This window comes from Calliphora vicina, chromosome 2 (assembly GCF_958450345.1).
Source record: "Calliphora vicina chromosome 2, idCalVici1.1, whole genome shotgun sequence".
NCBI lineage: Eukaryota > Metazoa > Arthropoda > Insecta > Diptera > Calliphoridae > Calliphora > Calliphora vicina.
Window position 1 is genome coordinate 9,612,467 of NC_088781.1, and position 13,024 is coordinate 9,625,490.

Below are 13,024 nucleotides of genomic sequence, written 5' to 3' on the forward strand. Positions count from 1 at the left end.
ATAAATATATCAATAGTTTGACGACTCGGATTTTGTTTCAATATTTTCCCCGAAGACGGCCTTAAATAACAAACCCATATAAGTTTCATATCATGAACAAAAATCATTATTATTATAGGTTATATATCAATTAATTCCTAATATCGAATTCATGGTACCTATCATGATCCAAAAAACTATGAACATCGTTTACGTCAATAGTGTGCAAATCGAACTAATTCTGTTCTTAATCTCTTGCAAAAACTCATCTAACTTGATACTTTTTAGGTTTGGGAACCAGTAAGATTTAATGTTGAATAAACTAATTATTCTTTAAATTGTTAATTATTATTCAGGAGTATATCTTTGTATATCTAATGTAAGTTTATTGACATCAAGAGGCTTTTTTATATTACTGTTTGAAAGAAATAATCTATTTTATAGTTTTTACTTGGAACAAATCAAGATCTCAGTAACAGTTTATATTTTCATAATTTTTTGTCGGTTAATATTCATATTTCCTGTATTGTGTAGTGTGCACCCTGTAGACAAAAGCTACTAGAAAAAAGAAGAAGAGCTAATAATGAATTGATGATGACAAAAGGGTTTTGTTTTAAAGTTTTTTTTGTGTTTTGACAATTGGAAAGATTGTAAACAATAACAAATGAAAAGAATATATAATTTAGATGGCTGAAATAAAAATCTCGGCCATTTTCTTAAAAAAGATAGGTTTCGAGGAAGGAAAGATAGTGAAATTCTTTTTTTTTTTAATCGTACTGGCCAAAGAAGGAAGAAGGTGGAGTTCGTGGCGCAAATTTATTTAACAATTTTTATATTTTTGAAGTAAATTTTTTTTATTTGGAAGTTAAAAAGAAGAAAAATTCATAAATGATCTTAAAAGTAAATAATCTTGAAACTAAATGATTTTAAAACTAAAGAATTAAAAAAAAAAAAAAAACTAAGAAACCGCCAGCCACTTCAACAGGACTCCATCCATCGTGGGAACAGCAGCATTAGCACCACCACGCCTGGGGTGCTAGGGTATATTTGGTGATATTCCGACGAAGTACAGTAAAATACACCGGGACATATAGACGGACGTTCAATTCGGTTCCTTTTCTTTAAGAAAATAAGAAAAAAAAAAAGAAATATTTATAAAATAAAAAAAAGGTGATTAGTGAGATATTTATATAAAAAAATAGGAAGTCTTAAGTATCGCAAAGTCCATCCCGCGTGTGAACCTTAACCACGCGTGCGCGAGTTAGGTTAGAGCTCTGGCCTAGGGAACAGTGAGTCGCGAGGTTAATTAACCCAAGATTTTCCTAAATCTTATATAGGTAATTCTCCTATACAAAAAAAAAATTTTATAAATAAATATATATAAATAAATAAATAAAAGGAATTAGAGAATTCTAAATATTAATAGTACCTCGAACCACTTAGACATTTAGACACGTCACTGACAGGAAATATCCATCTACCCTATCCTCACCCGGGAGATTCTTCCGCAAAATTAGTTGGCCGCCAGGGAATAGAGCGGGAAAGCAGTAACGCTAGATTTAAAAAGATACATTATAAATTATTATTATTAAAAGAAATTTTATTAAATTAAACTAAAAGCAAAAAAAAATTAAAATTTAAAACTAAAATCTAAGAAAAGAAAATTAAAAACTAAAATCTTAAATTTAAAATTTAAAACTAAAATCTTAAATTTAAAATTTAAAACTAAAATCTTAAAGCTAAATTTTTAAAACTGAATCTTAAAGCTAAAATTTGAAATTTTTAAACAAAAACAAAATTTTTGTACATTTTTATTTCTAAAGTAAATTTTGTTAATAATTCATTTTTTGTTTGTATAAATTCATTCTTTATTAATAAACCGAAACTTTTATAATGTTTAAATGAAATTGCTATTTTTCAAGTTTTTTTTTTTAAAATGATTTACTAAATTTCAGTAAACGCGGCGGTAAGTAGGGAAGGTATTGTTTGCGGGGAAAGTTTGGGACATTCTTACGATAGGATGTCATGGCGGGATTCAATCCCGAGTGGGTGGGTTATCTCCTGGCAACAACATCAGCCAGGAGAAGAAATTGTTCGGTAGATAGGTACGCAGGGAAATAAAGGAAAGAGAAAAAGGACAAGAGAAACTACTTCGAGCCCCTTTAACTTAAATATACTTTTGCTGGTATGATTTTTGTGATAGTGTGTGTTTTCGATCCGGATTGCTGGCAAGGACCACCCCCTCCGGCGAGTTCCCAGCCAGGCAAACGCGAGCATACCAGCGCCGCCGGCAATCTGGCCACCTTGTTTCTTTATGTTTATTTTGTTTTCTGTTTGTTCAATGAACAATGAACAGACGTTTGACAGACACACCAGCCCATACACTACATAAATGGCGCCCAACGTGGGGCACGAAGTAGGTCCATAGCCTAATCTAGTTAGTCCTTAATGCTATTTAGTCAAGACTACGTAAGTCCTGTTAGGTCATAACAAGAGTCCCTAACTGCAGCGACGTCGTCAGACAAATAGTTATTTATTTTTTTTCCTTTTCGTTTTTTTTTACTTTACAATAGATGGGAATCTATCATCGTGCATGGCTAATGTGGTGCACACCAACGTAAGTCCCGAACATCTGGACAATCTAGTCTGGTTCGCGTTGCGACGTTTGGTGTGTACGCTATAGTCATGCGGGATGATAGATTCTTCAGCCTGTTCTTTCCAAGCAACTTGAGGCTCTCGTGTTAGCTTTCTGTAGCAAAAGCGAGAATGCTCAAGTTGGGAGGAAAGAATAGCATAGGCAGCCACCCTTAATAGATACGATTATTAGTATTTGTTTTATTTAAACTCACGTTTTGTCTGCGGTAAAATAGATAGGGTAGTCCTAGGCGTACTGGGTTTTCAACACCAATCTTCTAGATGCCCCTTGAAATTTGAGCTGCGGTAGAACAAATACTACCTTTTTTTTATTTATCCATTTACTTTTTCCATTTCCTGAAACCAATAGAAAAACAATTAGTACATATCTTCGAACAATTTCTATACACTTTACCTGCAAACATTACTTACCCGAAAAACATCGCCGTTCACAAGATTAAGTTTTGAATCTTCTTTTCCATTTTGAGTTTTAACCTTTTCTTTGTTAAGATTTATACGTCTAGTTTTTTAAGAGGAGGAGATTTCTATTAGTATCTTGTTTGATATTTATCTGTTAGATAAATATATTTTTTTTACTAGCGTTCTATACAAATAATCAACATTGTGGTTTTATCATTTTGATTTGTTTCATTTGGTTATTCCTCGTACTAGATCTTTATCTATATCTAATTAGACAAGTAGTAATGGTTTTAACTCGTTCGGCTAAATCTAATATGGAAAATACAAATAGAACTACCGTAGGAACTACAGTTTCTTCTACACTTCCGGTGTATACCATCGCGAACACGATCACGACTACGGCTACAAGAACACCAACAGTAACTCCAGCAGTTCAGCAATTCATCTCAATGGCGCAGGAACGTTCAGGATTCTTCAATGAATCGGCCATTTCGAACAGTACCATAACTTCGCCAGACTACAGTAGTGCCGCCGCCAGACATGTACAGGAGGAATATCGTGGTAGTAACCCGCCTCCAGTTCCTCAACCTGTCAATAATGTCCTATCTAACGACACTATAACGCCACCTGAGTACAGCAACATCACTGCTAGAACGGTGCAGTACCGTTCGGTTATGCCACCTGTAGCTCCGCAACCGGCAAATAATATGCCAGCCACAGGAGATATGTTTACTTTTATGCGGGAGGAACTACAGCGACAAATGCAGTTGTTGCGAACAGATATGCAACAAGAAATTGCGAATGCCGTATCTCGCGCGATCCCGTCAACACCTGGTCCACAAACTGCCGTACCACTTTTTCCTGCTGGACAACAAGATAATTTAATAAATCAACAACAACAACAAACTCATTCTTACATACCCGGTAATAACATTCAGCCACCACGTAATTTTCCTCAAAGCAATGCCGCCAATACGCAACCGAGTCATGGAACACCGACTGTCAATCCAGTTCAGTCTTCGCAGGCGCCTAGTTGGCCAACCGAAGGCGAGTTTACCATCCAACGCAAAGTGGATTTATCGAAATGGGGGATTAAATTCGATGGTACTTCGAGATCAATGAGTGCCGAAGACTTCATTTTTCGAGTAGATGTGTTGAGGCAAGATTATAATTGCGCTTTTAATGATCTCTTAAGATGTTTCCATACCCTTTTGGAAGGTCAGGCGCTGGATTGGTACTGGACCTTACGTAAGCTGAGTACGATACAGTCCTGGGACGAGCTCGTGGGAGCATTTCTCACACAATTCAGGAGGTATGGTAGTGAGTTCCAATTGCAAAAACAAATTATGGATCGTCGCCAAATGCCTCAGGAGAATTTCGAGAGTTTTTACAATGCTGTAATGAGGCTGAGGAACCAGCAACGGAATCCCTATTCGGAAAGAGACTTGGTCGAGATTATGAAAAGCAACTTGAAGCCATCTCTATCCCATTTGCTATTCGCTGTTAGAACTGACAGTCTGAATGATTTCTGTCAACAGGCAAAAAGAGCCGAAAATTTGATAAATACCCAGAGGCAGTCATTCCAGTCAAGAACTCTTACACCCGCTCGCGTGCATGAACTACAGTTCAGTGATGAAACACCTATACCAATCCTCGAGATAGATGCAATGGCCACCAGCAGCCGTTATACATGCTGGAATTGCAAGCAACCAGGCCATAGCTTTATGGATTGTCCTTCAACTAATAGGCGCGTATTCTGTTTTAAATGTGGTCGGGACAATGTAGTGACACCTAATTGCCCTAAATGTCAGGGAAACCTGAAGGGGGGCGAGTCCCAAACGGGGGAGACTCGTTCAACCCAAACCTAATCCCGGTGTTCTCTGATAGTGATAAGTTTAGGCCTACTGAAATTTTAGTAAGTCCGCAACGTCCGCTACCTAAGGACGAAAAGCCACGAGTTCACGTTATCAAACCACTCCATCAGAGAATTCGTGAATATAACGAAGCTAAATCTAGGATTTTCGGTCAGGTCTCTAGTAAAATACAGAAAGCTAGGATTAGGTATAAGATTAGGAGGAAAATTAAAAATGAAATTATGTCTACTAGTCTATATGAGGGTGAAGACGCCCGTTTTTATCTGAAGATACCCATTAATGGCGTACCCATAGAAGGTCTTTTAGACAGTGGAGCCACTGTCTCATGTTTAGGTAAAGGGTGCCTGGAGTTTCTCGAGAACACAGGTATACAAATTTTAAATTTTTCATCACACATTAAAACAGCTGATGGTAGTCCTCACAAAATAGTAGGTCGTGTAAGGGTCGAAATAAATTTTAATAATAGGACACAAGAGATCACTTTTTATTTGGTGCCTTCTCTAAATAGACCACTATTTTTAGGTGTAGACTTCATGCGAAGTTTTGGTTTATTTCCTAATTTGTGTAGCCTAACAACTAATGATGTCAATCTCTGTCCGGAGTCCGAAGAAACGAATGATAAATTTAAGACACATATACTCACTCCGAGTCAGAAGGCGTCATTAGATGTCATCGTAGCGAAATTTCCATGTTTTACGAAGAAGGGACTTGGTCAGACTTCCCTCGAATCTCATACAATCGACACTCGCGACGCGATTCCAGTTAAGGACAAGCATTATCCGGTCTCACCAGCTGTGCAGAAGTTGATGTACGCAGAACTTGATAGGATGCTTAATCTTGGGGTCATTGAGCAAAGCGAGAGCCCTTGGAGCCATCCGGTTACTCTCGTCCGTAGGGGCGAGAAGAACCGTTTGTGCTTGGACGCTCGTAAGCTGAATGCCCTCACGATTAAGGACGCCTATCCTCTGCCGCACATCGAAGGTCTTCTCAGCCGGTTAGGGGACACATATTTTATATCAAGCGTAGATCTTAAAGACGCATTCTGGCAGATACCACTAGATGCGTCTAGTAGAGAAAAGACTGCATTTACGGTGCCAGGACGACCACTTTACCATTTTACGGTAATGCCTTTCGGGTTGTGTAATGCAGCCCAAAGGTTATGCCGTCTGATGGATAAAGTGATCCCCTCAGCACTTCGTGATAGAGTCTTTGTCTATCTAGACGATCTTTTGATCGTATCTCCGGACTTTAAAACCCACCTGGAATTGCTGGATCGAGTAGCGCATTGTTTGGATTCGGCAGGACTGACCATAAATGTAGGGAAATCTAAGTTCTGCTTCAAAGAGTTGAGGTACCTAGGTTATATAGTGGGAGGGGGTAAATTAAGACCAGACCCAGAGAAAGTAGAAACGATTTTAAAATTTACTTACCCGAAAACCGCTAGGCAGGTCAGGAGTTTCATGGGAGCTACTGGCTGGTACAGGCGCTTCATCCCAGACTACGCGACGATTTCTACTCCTATCTTCAACACCCTTAAGAAAGGAAAAACGTTCAACTTTCCCGATGATGCCAGAGAAGCCTTCGATAGACTGAAAACAGCCCTAACAACCGCACCAGTGCTCACTCATCCCAATTTTAACAAGCACTTTTATGTGCAGTGTGATGCCTCGGATCTTGGATTGGGAGCTGTCTTATTTCAAAAGGACGAAGACGACGGAGAGCATCCCATCGCTTTTTTTTCTCATAAATTGACCAGCGCTCAGAAGAACTATTCGGTCACAGAGAGAGAGTGTTTGGCCGTAGTAATGGCCATTAAAAAATTTAGGCCTTACATCGAGTTGATGCCCTTTACAGTCATTACTGACCACAGCAGCCTTAAATGGCTAATGTCTCACAAAGACTTGAGCGGTCGACTTGCCAGATGGAGCTTGCATCTTCAGTCATTTGCCTTCAACGTCGAACACAGGCCAGGTTCTAAAAATATAGTACCCGACACCTTGTCGAGGTATGACATGGAGGAGCTTTCTACGGAGGTAAACAACATTATAAGTTTTGATTCCAAGTATTTTAAAGAACAAAGTTACCTGGAATTAATCGCCACAATCCAAGAAAATGCAGAACGTTTACCAGATTTGAAGGTAGTAGACGATTTGGTCTACAAACGAGTTTTGCCTTACGATGGAGTCCCGATAAACGAGGACTTCGCTTGGAAACTTTGGGTCCCGCTCGAATTAACCCAAGACATAATTGCCAAGTGCCACAATCCACCTCAGGCTGCGCACGGAGGATTTGGGAAGACGCTTCGAAGGGTCAAAGAATACTTTTACTGGCCCAACCAGAATGCACATATCCGCACGTTCGTGTCAAATTGTCAAACCTGTCGAGAAACCAAACCCTCTAACACCATCTTACGACCACCAATGGGAACTGAATCTCAGTCGGAACGACCGTTCCAAAAGTTATTCATCGATTTTTTGGGTCCGTATCCGCGGTCAAAGAACGGAAATACTTTCATTTTTATCGTGCTAGACCACTTGACCAAATACGTCCTACTTAAAGCTATGACCAAGGCAAATTCTAAAAACGTAATTAAGTTCCTTATATCTGAAGTATTCTTCAAGTTTGGTACCCCAGAGACGATTCTATCTGATAACGGTAAACAGTTCGTGGGCAAGGATTTCAAGGAAATGGTTATAAACTTTGGCGTTAAACACGTAAAAACAGCCATTCATTCACCACAGGCGAACGCTTCAGAGCGTGTAAACCAGTCGATTCTGTCCGCAATTCGGTCATATATACAACAGGATCACACTGAATGGGATAAGTACCTATCCGAAATTGAGTTTTCGTTGCGTTCGTCAGTCCAAACGTCTATTGGAGTTACACCGTACTTTGCACTGTTCGGCATGAACATGATTTCGCACGGAAGTGTATATAAGCTCGCTAGAAAACTACAATGTCTTCATGATCCGGAAATCGACATAGTACCAAAACCCGTAAAAATGGATCTAGTACGGCAGAAAATTCGCGAGAATCTGCATAAGGCGTACCTGAAAAACGAGAAGTCCTACAATATCCGTTGCCGTCAAGTCAAATTCATACCAGGTCAAGAAGTTTATCGCCGCAACTTCCAGCAAAGTGATTTTAAAAATAATTTTAACGCCAAACTAGCCCGAAAATTTTTAAAATGTCGAATTGTCAAGCCTATAGGTAATAGTCTGTACGAGGTGGAAGACCTTCAGGGGAAAATGTTGGGGGTATTTCACGCCAAAGACTTGAAACAATAGGTTCAAGTTCTTTGGTGGTCTTAGTCCCAACCTTTCAGTCCCAATACCTAACTCTATCAAATACAAAAACGTATTGTCAATTTTTTTTTGAGTGGTTAGTAAATACCTTTTTTTTACACAAAACTCTAGTTAAATGACTACATTTTTCTTTATTTTGCCTCATTAGATTTTATTTTAATTAATATTTTGCTATTTTTGTTGTTGTGTTTTTTTTTTTAGAAATTTGTGACCAGATGGTTGTTGTGAAACAATTACCAGTTGCGGTGGATTTACGCAGTAACAAGTAGTACGTCGCCATGCTCACCGAAACCAATTTAATCCTTTATCACAGTTGTGACTGTCAACACACTATTGATGCAATTCCGTTAACACTCTGGGGAACTATGCCATTAAGAGCTGGGAATCGTTAGTCATCTAGTATGTTGATCTGATTTTTTTTATATTAAAGGAACGGGAGCAATTCGCGACGTTTACCCAACAAGCATCTCGTAAAGAAATACGTGGCTTACTTGTTATTGGATGAATCTAACAATACTGTGATTTGTTCTCACAACATGAACCATTCCTGGCAAAATAGTTTAGTTTCTAATGGAAAACATTATGATCTTAACGATCACGAAATAAGGCAATATATCCAATTTGTTTTTAAATCTAATTTAAATACTAAATCTACTGTTAGACTAAACAGAATAATTTAAAATTAGATGTTAATAATAGCAATTTAAATTTTTCACTCACCGATTTTATTCTCGCTGACAGGGATCTTTTCCTCAGTGTGTTGCTTCTTCCTCAGTCTCGCTGTTTTTCTGTAGGAAATACGAATTGTTACCAACACCTGTAATAGGAAAAACAAAACAATTAGTATTTGGTCTAAATTAAGTTTTAATGATACAATTCATTTACAATATCTAATCAAATGATTTAGCTAACTTCAGCATTATTTAGTACTTACCTTTTTGAATCATAATTTGGTCCAAATTATTTCATATTTAGTTTTCCGGTCCAGGTCCCATCTGAATTTGTAGCCTGTGGAAGATAGATAAGATATAATTAGTTAAGATAAGTTATTTTAGTTTTTGTTATAATTTTCTAAAAGGACAAATTGAATTCCAAGCTAAAATCAAACCATTTTTATTTATTATTCCTTTTAGAAAATTATACTTTATTTTTTTTGTTTTCCAAAATAATTTTATTTTTGAATATTTTTACTTTTATTTTCCGGAGAAATGGTAAGGGGTATTTCTTGCCAAAGTCTCTAGACCTTAGTCTATGAGCTTTGGTGAGCTTAGTCCTTACATTTCTACCAAATTTCCTGCGATTAAGTCGTGAATTAATAAAGTTAATAAAATTATCTTTCATTTGTTATTATTTAGTTTTATTACTTGCCTTTCCTGAACGGAAGCAGCTAACCAAGGCCAAATCCCAGGTCCAATTGAATTTTATTAGCTGAAAGTAAAAGAAAATTTATAAAATTATTAATTTTGAATTAAAACAAAAGATATTATAATTGGAGAAATAATTTTATTTTCACTTTTCTTTTATTTTACCCATTTAGGATCGGTTTGATATTTTTTTTTAAGTTTTCTTTAATAATTTTTCTTTTGGATTGGTTACTAAATGGTTATGGCCACAGTTCACATTAATTTCCATATAGGAATTAAATTTTCATAAAATTTATTTTCACTCTCAACATTTCCTTTTTTTTTATATGAACAATTAAAATATTTGAGCAATTACTTTCGTCGCACACTATATTAATAATTTTCCAGTTATCCCATTATTTTTGATCACAGAGTTCACTTATTTAATTTTTAAATTTTATTCAGTTTTTTTATCCGTTTCACAAATTTTAGTCGCCACTGTAAATTATAAAATTCAATTTTTATTTATGTTTTTTTTTATTCAACAGTTTCAAATCACTCAATAGTTTAATTTTCATAAGATTATTTTAAATTTTTTTTATTAACACAAACTTTTATCAAGCACTGTATTTCCAATTAGATTTTTTTTTTGTTCCAATTTTTATTCTAAATTTTCTTTTTTTATCACTCATCGTAGATTCCGATTAAATTGTCTTTATTTAACGAATTTTTTTTTTAATTATTATTAAAGATGTTAAAAATATTTTTAACAGAAAACGATTTTACGGATTACTCACTTTACGCACACACTGTAACCAAATTTTTTTTATATAAACCCGAACCACATTTTTATTTTTCGCACTTTTTTATAAAAAAAAAAGAGAACACTTTTTTATTCCATGATAATTCATTACACTTACCTTCCATTTCCGGAACCACCTTAATCGATAGTCCACCAGCTTATCTGGAACAGTACCTGAAAAATTTCCAAAAGATTTATTAGAATTTATTTAATTTTTTTATTATTTGTTCCTTAATTTTACTTACCGGTTAAATCTGCTCAGATTCACCATCTTCAGAAGCGGCCATTGAAATTCTTCTGGTCCAAGGCAGCCAACATTGTCCCTGTAAAGAAAAATGTTTGGTTGTGTTAGTTAGCAACACCACTAATAAATTTCAATTTGTACAACACTTTCACTTACCTTATTCAAAATCTCCATAAATGGCCTTCAATCTCCAGCAGAACCTAAAAAGAAACAAAAGGAATAATTATTTTATTATTTTAAATAAATTAAATGAATATTTTTTTTTTTATAATGTCTTGTTAATAAAAAAAAAAAATTTTTACTTACCTTTTTATTTTCATTCATATTTTTTTTGTTTGGGTGCTTCTTCTTCACCCACGCGTAGTATTTTTCACATTTGCCTCTTCCCGTTCCATTCATTCATACAGCTGTGTAGTATGTTCAGTGGGGGGTTGCCATACGATTGATGTAAACAGGGCACAGAGTTGTTTTTTTTTAAGTGTGGTGAGTTTGTAAAACGGGGTTACCGTAGTGGTAATTGTATTATAGGAGTGAGTAAAATGCCCAAAATTCCCAAAATTTTTTGAACATTAGGGATTTCATTGAAATTAGGGCGCTTTTTTTTCCCTCCCATCCTGTATCCAGGGCTGGATAACAGGAGTGGTGGGGTTTGTAGTGTGCACCCTGTAGACAAAAGCTACTAGAAAAAAGAAGAAGAGCTAATAATGAATTGATGATGACAAAAGGGTTTTGTTTTAAAGTTTTTTTTGTGTTTTGACAATTGGAAAGATTGTAAACAATAACAAATGAAAAGAATATATAATTTAGATGGCTGAAATAAAAATCTCGGCCATTTTCTTAAAAAAGATAGGTTTCGAGGAAGGAAAGATAGTGAAATTCTTTTTTTTTTTAATCGTACTGGCCAAAGAAGGAAGAAGGTGGAGTTCGTGGCGCAAATTTATTTAACAATTTTTATATTTTTGAAGTAAATTTTTTTTATTTGGAAGTTAAAAAGAAGAAAAATTCATAAATGATCTTAAAAGTAAATAATCTTGAAACTAAATGATTTTAAAACTAAAGAATTAAAAAAAAAAAAAAAACTAAGAAACCGCCAGCCACTTCAACAGGACTCCATCCATCGTGGGAACAGCAGCATTAGCACCACCACGCCTGGGGTGCTAGGGTATATTTGGTGATATTCCGACGAAGTACAGTAAAATACACCGGGACATATAGACGGACGTTCAATTCGGTTCCTTTTCTTTAAGAAAATAAGAAAAAAAAAAAGAAATATTTATAAAATAAAAAAAAGGTGATTAGTGAGATATTTATATAAAAAAATAGGAAGTCTTAAGTATCGCAAAGTCCATCCCGCGTGTGAACCTTAACCACGCGTGCGCGAGTTAGGTTAGAGCTCTGGCCTAGGGAACAGTGAGTCGCGAGGTTAATTAACCCAAGATTTTCCTAAATCTTATATAGGTAATTCTCCTATACAAAAAAAAAATTTTATAAATAAATATATATAAATAAATAAATAAAAGGAATTAGAGAATTCTAAATATTAATAGTACCTCGAACCACTTAGACATTTAGACACGTCACTGACAGGAAATATCCATCTACCCTATCCTCACCCGGGAGATTCTTCCGCAAAATTAGTTGGCCGCCAGGGAATAGAGCGGGAAAGCAGTAACGCTAGATTTAAAAAGATACATTATAAATTATTATTATTAAAAGAAATTTTATTAAATTAAACTAAAAGCAAAAAAAAATTAAAATTTAAAACTAAAATCTAAGAAAAGAAAATTAAAAACTAAAATCTTAAATTTAAAATTTAAAACTAAAATCTTAAATTTAAAATTTAAAACTAAAATCTTAAAGCTAAATTTTTAAAACTGAATCTTAAAGCTAAAATTTGAAATTTTTAAACAAAAACAAAATTTTTGTACATTTTTATTTCTAAAGTAAATTTTGTTAATAATTCATTTTTTGTTTGTATAAATTCATTCTTTATTAATAAACCGAAACTTTTATAATGTTTAAATGAAATTGCTATTTTTCAAGTTTTTTTTTTTAAAATGATTTACTAAATTTCAGTAAACGCGGCGGTAAGTAGGGAAGGTATTGTTTGCGGGGAAAGTTTGGGACATTCTTACGATAGGATGTCATGGCGGGATTCAATCCCGAGTGGGTGGGTTATCTCCTGGCAACAACATCAGCCAGGAGAAGAAATTGTTCGGTAGATAGGTACGCAGGGAAATAAAGGAAAGAGAAAAAGGACAAGAGAAACTACTTCGAGCCCCTTTAACTTAAATATACTTTTGCTGGTATGATTTTTGTGATAGTGTGTGTTTTCGATCCGGATTGCTGGCAAGGACCACCCCCTCCGGCGAGTTCCCAGCCAGGCAAACGCGAGCATACCAGCGCCGCCGGCAATCTGGCCA

At 35.5% G+C, this 13,024-nt stretch overlaps 3 long non-coding RNA genes across 3 annotated transcripts in view; all 3 read right to left on the minus strand.

The window, feature by feature from the left end:
* Positions 1–1,108: 1,108 nt before the first annotated feature.
* Positions 1,109–10,009, minus strand: LOC135952045 (uncharacterized). The gene is made up of 5 exons (XR_010576010.1): positions 9,581–10,009; positions 9,147–9,220; positions 8,933–9,029; positions 1,409–1,532; positions 1,109–1,325 (listed from the first exon to the last, which is right to left on the minus strand). It is a non-coding gene; the product is annotated as an uncharacterized LOC135952045 (long non-coding RNA).
* A 334-nt stretch (positions 10,010–10,343) lies between these two features.
* On the minus strand, positions 10,344–11,020 carry LOC135952096 (uncharacterized). The gene is made up of 4 exons (XR_010576014.1): positions 10,908–11,020; positions 10,758–10,801; positions 10,603–10,680; positions 10,344–10,531 (listed from the first exon to the last, which is right to left on the minus strand). It is a non-coding gene; the product is annotated as an uncharacterized LOC135952096 (long non-coding RNA).
* An 832-nt stretch (positions 11,021–11,852) lies between these two features.
* Positions 11,853–13,024, minus strand: part of LOC135952095 (uncharacterized) — an 84,416-nt gene continuing 83,244 nt past the window's right edge. The window contains exons 2-3 of the long non-coding RNA XR_010576013.1: positions 12,152–12,275; positions 11,853–12,068 (exon numbers count right to left, since the gene is read on the minus strand). This is a non-coding gene — a long non-coding RNA (uncharacterized LOC135952095). The remainder of the gene's footprint in view (positions 12,069–12,151; positions 12,276–13,024) is intronic.